This window comes from Trachypithecus francoisi, unplaced genomic scaffold (assembly GCF_009764315.1).
Source record: "Trachypithecus francoisi isolate TF-2019V2 unplaced genomic scaffold, Tfra_2.0 Lachesis_group10, whole genome shotgun sequence".
NCBI lineage: Eukaryota > Metazoa > Chordata > Mammalia > Primates > Cercopithecidae > Trachypithecus > Trachypithecus francoisi.
In genome coordinates this window covers 47,859,787-47,879,158 of record NW_022681455.1, presented here as the reverse complement: position 1 = coordinate 47,879,158, position 19,372 = coordinate 47,859,787, and the positions used below count along the sequence as shown (strand labels likewise).

The 19,372-nt window shown below is 39.8% G+C and overlaps 1 protein-coding gene across 1 annotated transcript in view; it reads right to left on the bottom strand.

The window, feature by feature from the left end:
• Window positions 1–2,084: 2,084 nt before the first annotated feature.
• ADGRF4 (adhesion G protein-coupled receptor F4) overlaps window positions 2,085–19,372 on the bottom strand; it is a 47,888-nt gene continuing 30,600 nt past the window's right edge. The window contains exon 10 of the mRNA XM_033217397.1: window positions 2,085–2,428. The gene's annotated coding sequence lies outside the window, so the exon portion shown is untranslated. The remainder of the gene's footprint in view (window positions 2,429–19,372) is intronic.

The following is a 19,372-nucleotide window of genomic DNA, read 5'->3' as shown; positions in this document are numbered from 1 at the left end:
CCAAAGTGTAAGATAATACACTTGCATTGATTCAAGCTACTAAGTTTGTGGTAATTTTTTACAGCAGCAATACCTCTTTCAACACTGATTCCACTCTAACAATTTCAAAGTGGATAATGTGGCATTCTGCCCAGCTAGTGGTAAGTTCCTTGGGAAAAATTGCAACATTTGTCAACAGACTGAAAATGTGTTCATCATTTGACCCAGTCATACCACTTCTAGGACTCAATTACAAATAAACAATGATAAGCTTGCCCAGTGCTCATCCTGTTACTATTTATAACAACAAAACATGAAAATAGCATAACTATCCACTGATAAGGGTGTGGCTGCATAAATTATGCAGCATGTAAATTATGTATGAAACATTATCAATTTATACATGCAATACATCCTCAATTGCATTTTTTAATGCCTGGATAAGAATAAAATGACAATTAATAGAAACTATAACAAAACGTATAAAGAAGTTATCCTCTAGATGGTGAGTACTTTTTATTTTTCAAACCAATATCTTTGTGTATTTCCCAAATTTCTATAAAGATATATATGATTCTACATATGATTCAATTATTAAAAAGAAGTGTTACACTATGTTGGTAACTCATGCCACAATTCAGTATGAAAATGGATTATTAATAGGAGATTCCCAACATAACAGAAAACGATCACCAATCTAAAAAAAAAAAGAAAAATAATCTGCACATTTAAAAATTTCAACATATTTTTTAGGTACGGCAATATCTAATTCATCAAGCAAAAATATGTTGCACGTATGTAACTTTTCTGGATAATTGAAGCCATTCATTCCCTTTAATTCTCACCATTTCAGAGATCTTAATACCAGTATGGTGAAAAATTTTGAATCGTGTGTTACATATGTCTTTCTTTCTTTCTTTTTTTTTTTTTTTTTTTTTGAGACAGAGTTTCTTGTCACCCAGGCTGGAGTGCAATAGCACTATCTCAGTTCACTGCAACCTCCACCTCCCAGGTTCAAATGATTCTCCTGCCTCAGCCTCCTGAGTAGCTGGGATTACAGGTGCCCGCTACCACGTCCGGCTAATTTTCTGTATTTTTAGGAGAAACAGGGTTTCGTCATGTTGGGTAGACAGGTCTTGAACTCCTGACCACAGGTGATCCACCTGCCTCAGCCTCCCAAGGTGCTTCCACCCGCCTGAGCCTCCCAAAGTGCTGGAATTACAGGCATGAGCCACAGCGTCCTGCCTCATGTGTTATATATTTCTACCCATCCTTAGAGCAGGAGTCAACATACACGATTTGTAGGATCATTCGATACCGGGTGCACCACTTAAGATGTGTGTATTTCCAATTCCTTACCTATAAACTAGAAATAAAAATTCATACTCTGGCTACCACACAAAGTGTTTGGGGGGTCAAATGAGATAATATGTGTTTTAAAACCTTCAAAACTGGAAAATACTATACAAAAACAAGAAACGTGAATTATTTTTGTATTCTAGGAAATTCAGAGCTATTGTTGTAAACATCAATATTTGTTGGATGCTGCATTAGATGATGCTGCGTGAGTTGTCTAAATATTCAGTGCTAATTGTTCCTCATTTCATAGGCCAATGTCCCATGTTTTTGTGAATTAAGTCTTCTTTTTAGAATCTATGCCATAATTATTTCTTAAAACACATAAAATGAATGGGGGAGAGAATCTGAATATACAGGACTAAAATGTATATGTATACGTGTGTGTCTATGCATGTTTATATATATATATATATACAGGCAAACACATATATGCACCCTCTTTTTTGTTTATCCATGTTTTAACTGTATTTGAAAAGCAGCAGTTCTCTCTCCTTTTAAAAAAATCACCACTCTAGTTTTCATATAGTTAAGACTTTGGCTATACATCTTAAAATAACCTACCCTATATCCTCATGTCAGGAAAAATGCTCTAACTTCTAGTCCCGTGAGACTTCTTTCCCTGCCACCCAGATTCAATCCTCTAGCCCTTCTGTTTCTTCTATACACATGGAAGATAAAGACCTCAATTCTGAGAAGAGAAGCTATGAGAAAAATGAAACAACCGCTGACTCCTCAGGGTTATTTTATTTGCACTTTCTGAGTCATTTTGATTCACACAGGTAAGAGTCAGGGTTTAAATTAGACAATTTCTGGCTGGGAAAGTTATACTGTTCCTAAAATGGAACGTGGAGAAAGGAGGTGTGACCATAGTGTAAAATGACTCATCGTCAGCCACAATTAGACTCTCTCCATTGCCTGCCAAGTGCCCAACAGCCCTGGGCTCAGAGCTGCACAGTCTCTCTGTTAAAGGCCGCCTTGGCTTCTGGTAATCTTCCTCAGTTACTGAAAATTATCGATCCTGTTTCCACACATCTCAATGTTAATCGGCTTCTCCTGAAGTGTCCCCATGGACACCAGAGACCAGCTTGACCTGTTAAATAAGCAGAGTTGATTCCTATTAATATTTTCTCCTTTTAAGTTGAAGAGTTAGACACCACCAACTGAGGCAACTTTTAATTTGTTCTTAAAATAGGACAATCATTTCTGGATGACCCACCCACATGAGTCCCTATCACTGATAGTGATTCAGCAGTATAACTGGTACCAAGAGAGATGGCGGGACAGGGCAAGCCTAGATGGAAAGAAAAAAAATCGCACAAGAGGTAAAATCATATGGACATAAGGGCTTTAGAATCAAATAATTCAAATCCTTGAGCTATCACTTCTCAGCTATTTACAATTATCAATAAATTGAAATATAAAATATAGATACTCAGTTCTCAAAATAGTCCTCTTAAGAATGCAAAGAAAACTTCCATCATGGGATGCTGGCATTTCTGGTTGCAGCATATATGTAATCTGCATTTAAAAACTAATAAATTTAAAAATCCAAGGTGCCTACAAGAAAACAATACAAGGGAACAAATCAATCTCTATGTTTGCGGTTTTGGTTTTGGCTTTTGATTTGCTAATGCCTTATGAAAATCAAATTCTAGCTCAACAGAAGATAGATTTCAACAACTTCCACCATAGCCTGTGTTCCTTGGGACAGCACTGGCTTTATATCGAATACTTTCCACTGTTTTTCAACTGAGTCTGCTTGAAGGACACACACTGTGCTTCACTGCCTTGTTGCATATCCTGTGGCACCCTGAACAGTGTTAGGCACATAGTAGATACACAATGAATATCAATTTAGTGAAAGAACTCACGATTCTATCATCCTCAGTGCCTCTGAATACTTCCTATGACAGTAATGCAAATGTTTGTCTCTTTCTGCAGATACCATCAGTTAGGTTTGCCCTTTCTAAGGGAACTCAACTGTTTCCTGGAGTGCTGCTATTTGAATTTCATACTTTTCTGTTGTGGAAACAAGATGATGCCCTCAACCCCCATTATTCTGAATAAAGACAGGTGCAACCAACCTGCTTCTCCAGAGATCTCCCAAGACATCAATAATGGGGTCGAAGGAAACAGACACCCTTGAGGTAAGCCCCACTGCCCCACAGAGGAAGCGAGAACTGGTATACTTGCTCTAGGAACACACCTCCCATTGACCTACAACTCTACCTACCCCCAGCATCAGTGTAAAGAGGGGGCTCTAGAAACTCACCCTCTCTGGCCCCCTCTAGTCAGAGGCTCACCCCACCCTCTCCTTTGGATCCACCTTATTCACTTTATTCTTGTTTATGAAAACCACCTCAAAAGCCCCAAACTGCAAAGCCACCCCTCATCTCCCACATTGTAAGGGTCTGCTGACCCCCATTCTGCCCATCTCTTCCACGTTTCCCCCAATCCTGAGATCCTTCCATTGTGCTATTTGGATTCCTAGCAAATCACAGAGGACAAATCCCCCTTATTGTCATCTCTTCTCTGAATGTTCTCTCATTTTCTTGTTGTTCAAACAGAAATCAGGTCCTGAGGAGTCTTGCCACCCCACTAACACCCATGATTCATAGATTCTTAAATCTCGTTGCTGTCCACTGCTCCTGCCCTTCTTGATGGTTTCACTCCCCTCCTTACATAGCTGTAACTCCATAGTTAATCCTTTGCATGTACCCTTTTGCCGTTAACCCTTTCTCATTTGCTCCCACTTCCTTGGCAAACCACAAACTTGGCTAAATCCAACATTTCATTCCCTGAAGCCCACTCTAGCAGTGGTTGATTTTCCCCCAGACCTGGAAGGGAGTAAGTGTCCTCCTTACCTGCCCACAACCTCCATTGCTGCTTTTGGGCTGTTCTCTTTCCTTCAATTCTGAATTTCACTGTAACTGTCATCTGCTGCCCCCAAGTCCTGCCTCCTTATTTTCCATGGGAACTCTTGGTTCACTGTCACTTCGTACTGTTTTGGTGCTAATCCTTAGTCATTTCAATATACGTGTAACTGAGACTTCTAATGCCTGGACTACCCCGTGGTCAGACTCTAAGACTTCATCATTACCATCCTTTACAGAGCTGTGCACCCTTCACAGTCTCAGGTGTGCACATCCCACTCTCTGCCAGCTGCCTTCTAACTGCAACTCACTCCCTCTAATGCCTTATGCCAACTGTCTTTCCACCACACTGACACCCAATATTCATTGATTCTTAAATCCCTTTACTGTTCACTGTTCCTTAGCTCCTTGATGGTTTCACTCCCCTCTTTACACAGCTGAAACTCCATAGTCAACCTTTGCATGCACCCTTTATGCCCTTATCCTCTCTCATTTGCTCCCACTTCCTTGGCAAACCACAAACTTGGTTCAATCCAAATCAGCACCTTTTCTGCATACAATCTCTTTAAATTTGTGACCACTAAATCAAGTGGCCCCTTTTATGCTGCCCAGCAGTCATAAGATATCCCACTTTCCAAAATGACTATTCCGTACATTCTCTTTCCCTCTCAAATTCCACACTTCCTCCCCCATTCTTATTCTCAGCCAATGATCTTTCTTTCTATTTCTCTGAGAAAATAGAAGCAATCGGAAGAGAACTTCCACAAGCTCCCACCATCACTGCTTCCCACCACTAGCATCTATATTCAATGACTCTGGGTTTCTACCTGTTAACCAGAGCTAATCCTCTGCAAAGTCAGCCTTGACCCCTGGGTACTAGATCATAGCTACGGGAAGTTTTACATTGCAACTCATTAATTTATCCTAGCTGCAAGGAGGTTCTAAAATAATTTGAAAAGGACATTTCATAACAGTTTGTCAGTACAGGATATTTTGCTATTATTAATATACACAACAGATCACATTGAAGGAAAGACTTGACTTGGGTGGCCATTACAGCTGACTCTGGGCAGCTGTGAAGTAATGGAAAGAACACCAGTTAGGTGTTTCAATGCTAGTGCTTTTAAAGTGACCTTGGGAAATAATTCCAGAGTTATAACAAACTGAGTTTGAATCATAATTCTGCTACCAACTGGCTTTGCTATTTGGACAAGTTATGAAATAGCAAAGGCCTTTAGTTTCCTGTACGTAACAGCACTGCCTCATATGTTGTATTGAAGTCTAAGCGCATAGAATCATATAAAATGTTCGTTTTTAAATTTATTTTCGAGATGGAGTCTTGCTCTGCTGCCCAGGCTGGAGTGCAGTGGTGCTATCTCAGCTCATTGCAAGCTCCGCCTCCCGGGTTCATGCCATTCTCCTGCCTCAACCTCCTGAGTAGCTGGGACTACAGGTGCCCGCCACCACGCCTGGCTAATTTTTTTCTTTTTTTGTACTTTTAGTAGAGACGAGGTTTTACCATGTTAGCCAGGATGGTCTCGATCTGACCTTGTGATCCGCCCACCTCAGCCTCCCAAACTGCTAGGATTACAAGCGTGAGCCACCGCACCTGGCCTAAAATGTTCTTGAAATATGTAATTTTCATGCTTAGTTTCTTCTTGATGTGTTCATTTTACACTGTTAAAAAGTAAAAACATTGTAATATCATTTCCATGCTGTGGAAGGAAGAAAAGTGACCAAACCCTGCCCCAGCCCCCAAGATGTCCATGTCTGACTCCCCAGAGTCTGTGAATACATTACCTTACCTGGAAAAGAGAGTTTGTAGATGTGATTAAGGATTTTGACATGGAGAAGTTGTCCTTTATTATCTGGGTGGGCCCAGTGTCATTACAAGAATCCTTAAAAGTAGAGGTTGGTGCAGTGGCTTACTCCTGTAATCCCAGTACTTTGGGAGGCCTAGGTGAACGAATCATGAGGTCAGGGGTTCAAGACCAGCCTGGTCAATATGGTGACCCCTCATCTCTACTAAAAATATAAAAATTAGACAGGTTTGGTGGTGCGTGTCTGTAGTCCCAGCTACCCCGAGGCTGAGGCAAGAGAGCTGCTTGAACCCGGGAGTTGGAGGTTGCAGCGAGCCGAGATCATGCCACTGCACTCCAGCCTGGGCGACAGAGCAAGACTCTGTCTCAACAACAACAACAACAAAGTAGAAAAGGTACTCAGAAGAGTGAGGTAGAGGAAGATTGACTACAGAAAAGGAGGTCAAAATGACTCAGCGTGAGAAAGACTCAGTGCATCCTTGCTGGCTTTGAAGATGGCAGAGCAGTGCCAAGGCACGTAGGCCTCCTCTGGAAGCCAGACAAGGCAAGCAAGTGTATGCTGCCCTAGAAGCTTCAGAAAGGAACACAGCCCCTCTGACATAGCCCTGCTGACACTTGGATTTTAGCCCAGGGAGATCCATTTTAAACTTTTGACCTCCAGAACTATAATATAATAAATATGTGTTGCTTTAAGCCACTAAATTTGTGACAATTTTTTTATAGTGCTATAGGAAACTAATACACTTGTGTGTTCAGTACAACCTATGCCTCACCCCACCTTGCCCTGCTCCTAATGGCAACCACATTTACCACTTTCTGCTTTATTCTTCCTGTGGATATATTTTTAATAAACAAATACACATATGTTTACTCTAGCTTTTTTCTTTCTTACGCAAAATATTCTATACTACATACAACAACTCTGCTCCTTGGTGTTTTTTTTTTTTTACTTAACAATGCACATTCTTGTTCTTTCTTTACCCTGCACAGTAGTCCCACCCATGACCCAAGTTTTTGCAATCAAAATGTCTCCAGACCCTGCTAAACATCCCTCCCGTTGAAAGCCACATTTGTAGATGGAATAAATACCTCAATCTAGGGAAACATCTTTATGGGCTGTGAGTACAGAAGAATTTATTTAAACACAACTTCAAAAACACAAACATAAGGCAAAGTGTGGATCAATTTTATGACATCACTCAGGCGATTGTATTGAGAATTAAACAGTAAGGGGATAAGAGCTGAATCCAAAGGACCAACCAGGCAGTTCTTAAACTAATTTGGGGAATCCAAGGCCACACAGCAGGCAAACGGTAGAACCAGAATTCAAACCTGTAGTGTCTTATTTCATGCACACACTCTACCTCTGCTTAATACCTTTCTAGAGTGTCAACATAAGGAATATTGCAGGCTGGTAAAAGGCCTAAAAGAGTTAAGTTGGCTCAAGTACTGTCAAGTTTCCTTAACAATAGGTTATGTGATGAAGTTCAGGTTCTGTATTTAGAGGCTTTATAAAGTTATACATGTTCTGAAAAATTCTGATGGAAAGATCTGGGGATAATGTGAACACATCTTTATACCAGGAGGAAGTGACTCATGGCTGGCGGGAGAATTGAACGTTTTCAATGAATAGCAGAAAATCAGAAGATGGAAGGGTAAAGCTGTGCTTTAGTAGTTGTGTCATATAAAAATTGCAAAAGAGAGGCAATTCTTGGGACCGTCTGAAGAAGGCTCACTTCTTCAGATGTTGACCCTGTTCAAATGCCACAGCCTTCAACCGGCCTGTTCAGTGGACAGGGACGTTCGTGGTGCCTCAGCCAGAGGCCTATATGGCCATTATAAGAGGGGATTCACCATCCTTCATTCTGTCCTGTGCATGCTCCACTACCCTGCATTTTATTTTATTATGGTAATAAACACATATTATAAAATTTATTATCTTAACCATGTTTAAGTGTATAGCCCAGTAGTGTTAAGCGTATTTACATTGTTCTGAAAGAGATCTCCACAAGTTTTTCATCTTTTAGTGCTTGAACTATATATCCATTAAACTATATATCCATTAAACAATTCCCTTTTCCCCTGTTCTCTGGTAACCACCATTCTATGAATCTAACTACTTTCTAGACCTCATATAAGTGATATTTTGCAGTGTTTGTGTTTTGCGATTGGCTCAAGTAGGATAATTTTCTCAAGTTTCATCTATGTTGCAGCATGTGACAGGTTTCCCTTGCTTTTAGGATTGAATAATAGTCCATGTTTATATATGCGTGTATATATATATATATATATATAAAATATTCCATACATGTGTGTTGCTTCTACCTCTTGCCAGTTGTAAACAGAATTGTTATGAGACCCCACTTTCAATGTTTTCAGATATACACCCAGAAGTTGGATGGCTAAATCATATAGTAGTTCTATGTCCTATTTTTAATTTACTGAGGAATTCTCATACTGTTTTCCACAGCAATTACACCATTTTACAATCCCACCAACAATGCACAAGGGTTCCAACTTCTCTGCATTCTCGCCAACACTTGTTATTTTATGTTTTGTTTTATAGTGGTGTAAAATCAAAGAAAAATGACTGAGGCAAGTCTAGATCAATTTCAAGGTTTATTTTGCCAAGGTTGAGGATGCACAAGGGAAAAAGAGACACTAGCCACAGTTGGCTCTGCAGCCCATACTTTTGCCGAAGAAGGTTTGGGGACTTCAGTATTTAAAGGGGAAAGAGCAGACAGTAGAGGAAAGAGGAAAGAAAAAGGAGGACAGTAGATAAAAGTGGTAATCGGTTGCATTCTTTTGAGGCTTTTGATCACTGTTCACTGAATTCACATTTTTACATATGAAAAGAGGAGCTAGAGAAACAGTCACCTACACATTTGTATGGCCTTCTGCTCAGTGAATCTGCATTTCGACATAAGACAAAGTAAATATAGAGTAGAAGAAGCAGTCAAATATGTATTTGTCTCAGGCAAGCAGAAGGATGACTTCCAATCCTGTCCTTGTCCCAAAACTATGAATATAAGTTGTTGATGTACATTGTCAGGGTGAAATTTAAGAAAATTTCTGTTTTAGAGTAAAAATCTTGGAGCCCACAAGGAATTTCATTGTAAGCAAATTGTGAGGGAGGCCTCCTGGGGAGGTAAGTGGCCTTGCATCTTTGTAGCTCTCTATTTGGGAACAAAACAAGAGGCAGTTTTGCACTATTCAGTTTCCAAACTTAATTCTTCCCTTTGGCATAGTGAGTTCGGAGTCCCGAGATTTTATTTTCCTTCCACAGCAGTCATTGTAATGGGTGCAAGATACCTTGCACTTTTGAATGGCCATGGGTGTACAAACAGGCTCAGATTATGTATAGGAGAGGATTAGAGGTGATTTCTGGTTGAAATAATGTTACATTTGCATCATACTTTATATATCAGTTGAGAAAATGTAATTGTCCATAACTAATATGGAGAGAATGGAGATTTCATAGACTTTGTGAGATAAGGTTTGGGTGGAGTGAAAGTTCTCCCAAGTCACCTATCACTGTCAAATGATGATTCCTAAGCAGGTCTCATTGGCTTCGTGTTTTCTGTCATGTGTCCTTGCCATAAAATGCTTTATTCCTGAATGTTTACAAGCTGAGCTTCTTTCTTCATTGTATCATCTGGTGACCCAAATAAATCCTTCCATCTTTTATTTTTAATCATTTAACCAAAAACAATAAGCTTAGTATCATGCTGGGAGCATTTTACTTCTACTGCTTTGGGTAGATGTCATTTCAGCTGTCACTCACTCTAAGATTTCAACCACCAGGTGGCGCCTAAGTGTTTATTAAAATCAATTGTCTGCCCTGTTAGCCAAGTTTTAATTTGCCTAATAAGTTATTTATGACTCTAAAGTCACAGTTACTGTATTAGTTTTGTATCATTGCTGTGACAAATCACCAAAAACTTATTGGCTTAAAATATCACAATGTATTATCTTACAATTTTGCAGGTTAGAAGTCGAAAGTGGGCCTCACTGGATTAAAACCAAGGTGTCAACAGGGCTGCATTCCCTCTGGGTGCTCCAGGGAAGAATGCTTTTCCTTTCCTTTTCCAGCTTCTAAAGGATACATGCATTCCTGGACTCACGGCCCCTTTCTCCAATCTCAAAGCCAGCAGCACAACATCTTTATATCTATCTCGTCTCCCTCTTGCACTTATAAGAACATTTGTAATTATATTGGGGATACCTGGATAACCCAGGATAATCTTACCCACGTTAAAGTCAGCTAATTAGCAAATTCAATTTCATCTGCAACCTTCATTCCCCTTTGCCATGTAACCTAACACAATCACAGGTTTCAGAATATGTCTATCTTTGGGGGTCATTACTTTGTCTACTACTGCTACCATAAGTTCTGGAACTTTTAACTTGTCTTAATTTTTTTATACTCTGCCCTGACATGCTGAAGTCAAACAGCATCAACATTTTTTTCTGGAGTATTCAAAGGATGGATGAATGGATGGATGGATGGCTAGATGATTTGATATTCAGACAAATGTGAGGTATTAATGTGTTTCACACATACAAATCCCATTTAACTTCATGACCTTCTCCTGCACCCCACTTGAGCTGATAGATATGAAGTGGACATCAATTCCAGCTACCATAATTACCAGGCTCAAACATCCAATTCCTAGCTTTTTAATTTCGAAAATACTAGTCTGTGAACAAGACAAAAAGTTTTAAAATAATACTTGACGAATTTTTTTTCCAGATTCAAAATGGGTTTTGGCATTCACAAAATAGGTTAGGATTCTCCTGGCTGGAGGAGAGAAGACATGCAGAAGCAGGAAAACCATTTGCTACTGGCAAAGGTGTCTAAGACAGGTCCTGAGCTCTGAGGTTAGATCCCAGGTTGGCAGAGAGTGTAGGGAGAAAGCAGATGATAAGTTTGGGGGACCAAGAAAAGAGGAAACTTGTCCCCATCCCTACCTGGGATTTTGGAATATGACAGACAGACTCACAAACATTCAACACACATAGTGGCAGGGGGTGTAGAGTGGAAAAGACTGTGGGAGCTATTAGGGGCAGAGGAGGATAAGCAACCTCACCGTGTTTCTCATGACTTCAGAGACACATGAGATACCACCTGTATCCTCTCCACACACTTGAGAAAAGGACATGGAAATTAGGAGAAAGAAAGGAGGAGAAAGAAGTAAAACAAGCCATTTGTCTAGATATATTCATAGAAATCTCAGCAGATGCTAGGACAGAGTGATGACTATCCCCAAAGACCAGATGGTACAGATCCAGGGCAGATGCCCTCATAAATAGAGCAGCCTAAGATTTGAGACCTCCTTTCTGCTGATACACAAAACTATGGAAGTCCCTGGAACTTAAATGGAATCTTAGGAAGAAAAGAGAGGGAGGGAATAAGGAGGACAAATCCTGAACTAATAGAAATTGGCCTAGAGAAAATGAGTTTATTTTGAATGGGCTCAATTTATACATATATATATATATATATATATTTGCTAAAGGTGAAGCAAGGTTTAAAATTAAGTTGAGTTTTTTTAAATTCTATTTCTTATACACATGAGTACATGACTTGAAACTATATGTCTACTAAATACAGATAATGTCTGTTAAATAGACCGATAATTAGAACTGTTAAGCCATATACCTCAATTTTTTGCTCAAAACTATGCAATCATATTAGTGTACTGGGTGAAAAATGATATACTTGAGAAAGTTTCGTGCTTGTTAGAAAACCTAAATTTTGATTCTCAGTCACTAGCCCCAGTTTTCTATCTATAACCTTTACCATCTTCTTCATAGAAATAAGTGTTGATGTTTATGTGCATTTTTCCATATTTTAATGGGCAATAAAGACCAGTCATGAAGTCAAGAAGTTATTTGGGTGAGTATATGTCTAATACCATAAATCTAAAAATCTGAATTATACAATGTATAAACTGTGTAAGAATCTTAATCTTAGGCCTCTCCACAATTGCTCCACTAATAAAATACAAGAAAAACTTAAAGGGTGAATACCAGGATTATCATTTGGGGTGGGGTATCAGTATTTGGTACCCAGCCAAAGACAAGCTTAAGTAAGATTACTAATATTTTGGCTCTCTGATTTGGGAGCTGGGTTCTATTTTGAACCTCTCCCACATAGGAATAACTGCTGGCTTCTTCAGCATAGGAATAAAGCAAGGATTTCATTTCTCCAAAGTTAATTATGACTTAATTTCTAGTTCCTACAGTGACACCATAAGCCTCACAGTAGTGTAGGGACACTAGAGAGGTTCTCAAGGCATCATGGCGGTGCTGGCTGCAAAATAGGACAATAAGGCTTGGAAAAGCTTTTTAACAAACTCAGTCTCTCTCTCTCTCTCTCTCTCATTTTTAAGGTGTTGTTTGTGCACAAAGAAATAAATACAAGGCAATACTAATAAGACATGACTGCTGTGAGCTACAGAGAAAAGAATGAAACCCTTACTCATAAGTTAATCATAGAGGGAAGCTCTCCAAAAACTACATAGTTCCGACTGTTAGCAACTCTGGTGGCATCCACTCCTAACTCTGGCTGACAGCAGAGTGTAGAGTAGTTAAGGGTCATTGCTGAACAAGTCCCAGTTTTAATCTAGTAAAGAAAACAGAAACTTGAGAAATTAGTCAGAGAAAAATACATCCTATGACATCCTAGTTATTCATTATTTATTCAGATAATTAAATGATGTAAGAATAGCAGAACAAGAAAAATAAAGATGTGAGTATTCAAAAACAGGGAGCTGTCTTTATTCATTTAACACTAGATTGTATACATAGAAAAATCTACAACTAAGAGATTAGAAAATATAAGTAAATTTAGCAAGGCTGCTAGATGTAGGAGCAATACACAGAGAAGGGAATTTTTTTTTCTACGTGACAGAAAAACAATTAAAACTGAATACTTTTAAAATAATAAAAATATCAAAAAACACCAAATACCTAAAAGTGAAAAATATACAAGACATACAGAAAACTACAAAACATGTGGAGAAATTAAAGAAAACCCATTGACTAAAAGACTAAGATGGAAGGGTAAACTATGTTATGAATTAAAGACAAAAATTTTACAAAAATATTAACTTCCTACAAATTTAAATTAATTCCAATCGAAATTCAGCAGATTGTTTTTGTGTACATTGACAGACTGTACTTAGACTCATCATTGCATAAGGTTAGGCTTAGGATAGTAAAGTTTTACACTTTGCTTTAAAGTTTAAAGTTTAAAACTTTGCTATCCTATGTGACCCAGACCAACCAACTTCACCTATCTGAGCCTCACTTTCCACTTCTATTAAAGTGGAGATAATAACGTCTCCCTCACGGGATTCCTGTGCAGATAAAATTGGCAATTTAAATAATGTTTTTCAGTGATCTGCTCCTCATATTTCCTATTTGTCTCGCTCCTTCTGTAGACTATAAGCTCTTTGAAGACAGGAACTGGGTTTTGTTCACAATTAAAAGTCTAGTGAAGATGCTCAATAAATGTTGCATCAATAAATGTCTTTTGAAATATACAATAGGAAATAGATGGTATTTCAAGCAAATGTCATGCAAGAAGGAGCTCCTGTAGGAGATAAGAAGGGTTTCCTAGTAAGTGGGCAAGTATGTGATTAAGGTATCTGGGAGCAGACTCCTACTCAAGTCGGGGAGGGATCTGGGAATCAGTCCTTGGGGAAAAGGAAAGACTGGAGCAAGGTAGCAAGGTGAAGGCCCAGATTTATATGGACTTAAAATCAGAAAGGACGATCAATACATGGCACAGAGTCATTATTAGAGCTGGTACAATTTGGAAAGTTGGTTCCAGGAGCACGGTGGAAGCCCCATTACAACCAAGGCATATGATCAAAGTAAGCAAGGAGTTTCATCAGATATTGAATCACCCAGCTCATAATGAAAAAGACTTCTTATACTTCCTTCTGATTAAGGTCAAAATCAGTCCTAAAGCCTAAGGCAAGGTTGATCCTGAAGTTTAAGATGAAGTGACCTTCACTGGGGAAAAACAGAATCATTACATATTGGAGACCCTCATTTACACATTGATTAAAACATAAAATAAGATTTGAAATAATTGGTTTGTTTAACGCTACTGAGGGGACTTTTTATGTGCAGATCTTCTCCACTTAGCTCCCTTTGGTGACAGGGCTGGATAGCAGCAGCAGGGGACGGCAAGGCAGGGGATGGAAGAAAGAAGCAGCTCTTCCTTGAAGTTTTCTGAGACCTCAACAGAGGAAGCTTATGGGAATGAACAAGAAGCTGGACTGAGCTCACTTACCTAGAGGACTGGTCCTATGTGGAGTGAGCAGCTACCCAACTCTCAGAGCCCAGAGAGGCTGAGTAGCCAGGGCTTGACTTGGCCATGAGCACTGCCTAAGGGGTCTAGGATACTTCACAGGGTATAGCAGCCAGACCAGGAGTAGTGATCTCAGGGGGCTGACCAATGGAGCAAGGTTCAGCCAGAGCATGGGACAGCACCCAAGAATGAAGCTGCCCAGAGGAGGTGTGAGAGCTCTGGTCTTATAAGGTACAACTCAGATTAGGACACTAACCACAACATGACAGCTGTTTAGTAAACCAGACCCTGCCAATACAGGAGATAAAGGAAACAACAACAGGCTGAAGACACCCAGAACCCTGGACTCATCTTCAGCTCGCCTAAACCAGGTTGATGGTAGCAAATCCCAGGTCCTCATCACTGCTGTGCATGAAACTCTGAGCATGCTTTCCAAATTATTGGCATTGGCTCAAAAGTGGGCAAAGTTGATAAAAGACCTCAGTATAACAGTGCAGAGGCTAGGAGGTAAGGGCTAAGGTGAAGATTCTAGGCAGAGAGCATGATTCAGAGGTGACTCAAGTAGACTGCAGTAGGAAACCTTAAGCAGGAAACCTTGAGTCTGCAACTTAAGCCACTGCTTCAGTGTCTACAGAGAAAGATTCACTTATACTTGAAACACTTTTCTTTGAAAACAGAGAGCGAAGATTAGAGAGGAAATAAACCAAGAAAGACATGTGACCTTACCCCAGAAAGACAAAGGTGTCCTTGTAGATCCCAAGTGCATGGTCCAGCCCTGTTCACCAAGACTGACTTCCTCATGGGAATATTATTGCACTAAGAAGTCCTTGTGAAAAAGAGACATGATTGAAACATCCCCTCTGCAGTTCCTGTTTGTGGCAACAGCAGATTAGGGACTTGGAGATTCAGGATTGATTGTAGCCCATTTTTCCACTCTGTCCATGGTGACAGGTGAAGAAACAGATGGACAGAAGAGTTATGACTTTCCCTAGGTCACATGACTGGTGGCACTCAGGTGTTCTCAGAGCTCAGAACATACTCCAGAGCCTGATTTATTTCCTGATTTCTTTATGATAAATCACTCTGAAAACCAAGAACACTAGATCATAGACTGCTTGTGCACTAATATCAGAGCTCCTTCAGAAATGGGTGGCCCATTCCTGGGGTGAACAATCATATCTCAAGGTGCATTTATCCTGGGTAGCCACAGTCAGCCCTGTGTTTTCTCTTTACATAGTTCCAGCAGCCTGCAAGGTCACTAATGGGCAGTCCCCTAATAATGGCTTAGTAACTCAAAATATTTGGATCCCAGATTTATTTGGCTGCTATGTGGCTTATTTTTTTTAAGTGAGTCCTACTTCCATTGAGCACGTGTTCTCTAATGTCAGAAAATTTTCGTCAACATACAGTCTATCATGCAAAACATTCAGACTATCAATTACTTCCACTTACTCTGAGCAAAGAATATCATTAGTATACCAATAAAAATAGTTTTCTATGAATGGCGTCCTTGTTCACATTCCCTGGAGAGCAGAATCTGAGATGGAAGTTTAGTTGCATAAAGTTTATTGGGGAGTGTTTCTGTGGGTGAATGAAAGCAGCCAAATGGGGAAGAAGGAAGAGTTGAACTATGAAGCAATGAACAGTGGCCACTGCTGATCCCACAGGAAGCTCTGGAGATGGGTGGTCCTTCAGAAATATTCCAAACTGAGCAAGGCCTTTATGGTTAATGTCATTCAATCATTACATGCAAGCTGACCTTGGCATGATATAGGGAGAGGCAGTTTACTTCAGTTCTTATAGGACAATGCTTAGGGTGTGATGTGGTTTGTCCCCACCCAAATCTCATCTTGAATAGTAGCTCTCATAATTCCCACATGATGTAGGAGGGACCCAGTGGGAGTTAATTTAATCATTAGGTGGGTCTTTCAGTGCTGTTCTCATGATAGCGAATAAGTCTCATGAGAGCTGCTGCTTTTATAAAAGGATGTTCCCCTACACAAGCTCTCTTGCCTGCCACCATGTAAGACGTGCCTTTGCTCCTCATTTGCCTTCAGTCATGATTGTGAGGCCTCCCCAGCCATGCTGAACTGTGAGTCAATTAAATCTCTTTCCTTTAAAAATTACCCAGTCTTGGGTATGTCTTTATTAGCAGTTTGAGAACAGCTGTAAGCCATTAGCCAGCAACACTCCTGGAAGCTGGGGGAATGAGTGACTTGATCCTGAAAGGAAGGTCATGGTAGTGCCTCACCATATCCACTATAATTGGTTTCTTCAAGATAATTGCTTTGAGAATATAAATGGATGGCCATTTTCACAACAAACTCCTTGCAGTACAGCACTGCATCATGTTTGTCTTTATAACTACTATACTATACTAGCTGCTCTCATGCTCCTTGCAAATAGCTAACTTCAACAAATATTTAGATTAGAATTGCCTGAAATAAAATCCACCCTATTATTGGCATATTATTTTGAAAATGAAAATAAAAAATCTACAGTGGAGCTAAGAATAAACTGTTTGTGCAGACTTGTAATGATAATAATGCATTGTATCCACTTTTTGTTCCAAGAAATAAATACATATTCTCATGAAGCATTTCATTCATCTAAAAATATCTCTAGGCATATATTTTAGCTTGCTAGGTTTGTCATAACAAAGTACCACAGACTGGGTAGCTTAAAACATAAATTTATTGGCTGAATATGGTGACTTACACCTGTAATCCCAGCACTTTGGCAGGCCGAGGCAGGCAGATCATCTGAGGTCAGGAGTTCGAGGCCAGCTTGGCCAACGTGGTGAAACCCTGTCTCTACTAAAAATACAAAAATTAGCCAGGCGTGGTGGCAGATGCCTGTAATCTTAGCTACTTGGGAGGCTGAGGAAGAAGAATCACCTGAACCCAGGAGGCAGAGGTTGCAGTGAGACAAGATTGCACCATTGCACTCCAGCCTGGGCAACAAGAGCAAAATTCTGTCTCTAAAAAAAACAAACAAAAAAAAACCACACACATAAATTTGTTATCTTATAATTCTAGAGGCTGGAAGTCCAAGATCCAGGTGTTGGCAGGGTTGACATCTTCTAAGGTCTCACTCCATGGCTTGTAGATGGCTGTTTTCTCCCCGTGTCTCCACATGGTCTTTCCCCTGTGCTTATCTGTCGCCTAATCTCCTCTTCTTACAAGCACATCAATTACATTGGACAAGAGCACACCCTAACAGCTTCATTTTAATTTAATTCCCTCTTTAAAAGCCCCATCTCCAAATGTATGCACATTCTAAAGTAGTGGGAATAAGAACTTCAACAACAGATTTTGGAAGAGACATAATTCATCCCTTAACAACATATAGGAAGGGCTCATGCTTCAAATATCATTTTATAGATAGATAAACCAAGACAGAGATGCTGAATGTCTTGAAGCACAGGTCATGTTACCTATCCCAAAGGCTTATCTTCTTAATTTTAATACACCTGTAGGGACATCACTCCAGCTAGAATTTTAGCATTCAGAGAGCAAGCTTTTACCACTAATCTCCCCCAGAACTTGCTTTGCGTTGAACAATTAAGTTACTAAAATCATTCAAGAATGGAATTTGTCTTCTCCACACAATTGGTTCCTCTGAAAATTAATATTATCCCATATAAGGTTCACTCTCTTGAACCAGGTTCAAGACACAGATATATATATATATATACATATATATATATATATATATTTTTTTTTTTTTTTTTTTTTTCTTGAAGCAGTTCCTTGCTCTGAAACTCTTTCCCTTTTCCTATTCTGAATCAGGCCTAATCACTAGAAGGGCATTTGGAGGTTTCTTCTAACTCTTGCTCTTGAGCCTAATAAAAGTCTTAATACATAAATCCCGGATTCCACTTCTCTAGTACTGCCACTATCCCCTCATCCCCAGAAAAATAGAGATATGGGGAAGGGGGACTAACATTTCTCAGATATCTACCATATGTTAGACATGAGAGCAGATGCTTTCATAGCTTCTTTACTCTAAACCATACCGTAAGGTGTGTTTTATGTTATCATTTTATAGATAAACATTTAGACTAAATATTAGACTCCAAGAGCCTAAATACCTTGCCCAAGTCACCCGTTGGAAAGTGAAAAGGATAGAATTGAAATGCCAGACATGCCTGACTCTCCAAAACCTAGCTTCTTTCCATTGGCCTACAGTGCTTATGTATAATGGGCATCACAGAGACAAGCCCCAATCCAGCCCACTCTCTCCAAAAGTCCCCAGGTCTAAAGGTGTAGATGTTCATAGTCTTTACTCCCTGACTTTCATACCCCATTTATGTGTCTGAAAAAAGGTTCTATCCACTGTCTTAAAATACCCATATCATATAGAAGGGTGGCACTCTTCTGCACATGCTTGTTTCCTGTTTCATGAGCTTCAACATTCTTCATTTGTTTTATCAGTTAAAGTCTTTTCTTTGCCAGCTCATCACATCCTGCACTGAGGGCTGTTAAATCTGCACAGGCCCCCTCCCAGAGGAAGTTGTGGGAACTGGGCAGAATGCAAGCTCCCTTCTCCGATTGCCTCTTTCAGGGGTGCCACTCAGTGACTGACTGTTTCCCCAAGGTCCTGTGACTCTGAAAACCAGTTCTCCACTCCCCAGGCAGATTGCTATCTCTCAAAGAGCTGAATTGCAAAAACAAACCTACATAAAAGCTGCCCCTTCCATTTACAATACAAACTTTCAGCCAGATCTGCCAATGGAATGAATGAAATGAGTAAAGAGGTAGAACAAGATGACAAAATACCACCTGGCCACAGTATGCAGGTAAAAATTGATTTCTTTTTAAAGAATGATATAGTTTAGACGTTTGTCCCCTCCACGTCACAGGTTGCAATGTGATCCCCAATGTTGGAGGCGGGCTCTAACAGGAGGTATTTGGGTCATAGGGATGGGTCCCTCACAAATAGCTTGGTGCCCTCCCCATAGTAATGAGTGAATTCTCACTCTATTAGTTCACATGAAAACTGATTGTTAAAAC